General features: G+C 38.7%; 1 pseudogene; it reads left to right on the top strand.

Annotated features, from left to right (window-relative positions):
• Window positions 1-302: 302 nt before the first annotated feature.
• Window positions 303-765, top strand: LOC105304830 (annotated as a pseudogene).
• Window positions 766-1,467: the final 702 nt, after the last annotated feature.

Below are 1,467 nucleotides of genomic sequence, written 5' to 3'. Positions count from 1 at the left end.
TCAAGGGTTTCAAAGATTTGAAATTTTCCTCACCCTAGCATATCAAAATTTTTTAATGTAAAAATATTCTATGTAATTTTAGTCCAGGCTAAATTGTGGCACCCAAATCATTGCCTATAAGACAAGGGTCTAAGATGACAACTCTATTGCCAACCTACAAACTGTCCCACCATTTAAAATACAATATATCATAAAGTGGATTTCTATAGTGTATTAACAATGAAGATGATAAAGAAGTTGTTAAAATAATAATAATCTCAGTGGTGCGAGAAAATAAACAGGAAACTGATCTGGGCCACGGACATGCCATCCAGATTGAGGAAGACCAGTAAACTTTGGGGCCACATGAGCCATGGCCAGGGCCGTATGGGCAAGCACCGGAAGCATCCAGGAGGATGAGGTAATGCTGGCGGCATGCAACACCACAGGATCAACTTCGACAAATATCACCTGGGTTTCTTTGGGAAAGTTGGTATGAGGCATTACAACTTAAGGAGGAATCAGAGCTTCTGCCCAACTGTCAACCTTGATAAACTGTGGATCTTGGTCAGTGAGCAGACATGGGTAAATGCTACCAAAAACAAGACAGGAGCCACTCCTATCATTGATGTGGTGCAATCGAGCCACTACAAAGTTCTGGGGAAGGGAAAGCTCCTAAAGCAGCCTGTCATCGTGAAGTCCAGACTCTTCAGCAGAAGAGTTGAGGAGAAGCTTAAGGGTGTTAGGGAGGGGGCTGGATGGGGGGAGGGTGTCCTGGTAGCCTGAAACCACATGGAGGGAAGTTCATTAAATGCTCACAAGTATTTTTCAAAAAAAGAAAGAAAGAAAAAGAAAAATAGGAAAAAAATTAAAATGAAAAATGAATAGTAATGAAAAAAATATAATCCAAGGGTCCTATTAAATTATAATAGGTCGCTTTAGTGATCCTATTGCTATGCTAAGCCATAAGCAACTCCTTTACTTACTGAGTGCTTTACTGTACTATATCTCTTATTCACAATTCTATGACATAAATACCATTATCTTTATTTACATCTTACACAGAAAGATAAAGTTTTAGTGAGGCTAAGCTACTTGCTCAAAGTCAATTAACGACAAGCCATAAAACCTCAACCCAAAACTGTCTCTATGCCCATATGTTTAATCACTACACTCAAAGGCCTCAGTGCTGCCAGACAATATTGCAAAGTATTAGTCAATCTGTTCTTTTGTTTTTTCCTATCATACTGTTCTATAGCATGTAATTCTACCCTATTCTGGCCACTGGACATAAGATCACCATTGTGACAATTGTTAGCAGAATGAGAGAATAAAACTGTAAAATTCTTGAGTTGACAAAACAAGAAAATAAAAATAAACCACAGATAAATAAGGAGATCTAAAACTCTAAAGTATCTCTACCTGTGTGCCTTTTAGTTGCCTTGCAGAGAATTCCCTGACTTCTACAGCAGGTCAAGCAACTGAGCC

The sequence above is a fragment of the Pteropus vampyrus genome, unplaced genomic scaffold (assembly GCF_000151845.1).
Source record: "Pteropus vampyrus isolate Shadow unplaced genomic scaffold, Pvam_2.0 Scaffold11, whole genome shotgun sequence".
NCBI lineage: Eukaryota > Metazoa > Chordata > Mammalia > Chiroptera > Pteropodidae > Pteropus > Pteropus vampyrus.
The sequence above is the reverse complement of the archived record's forward strand: the minus strand, read 5'-3'. Positions and strand labels throughout refer to the sequence as shown.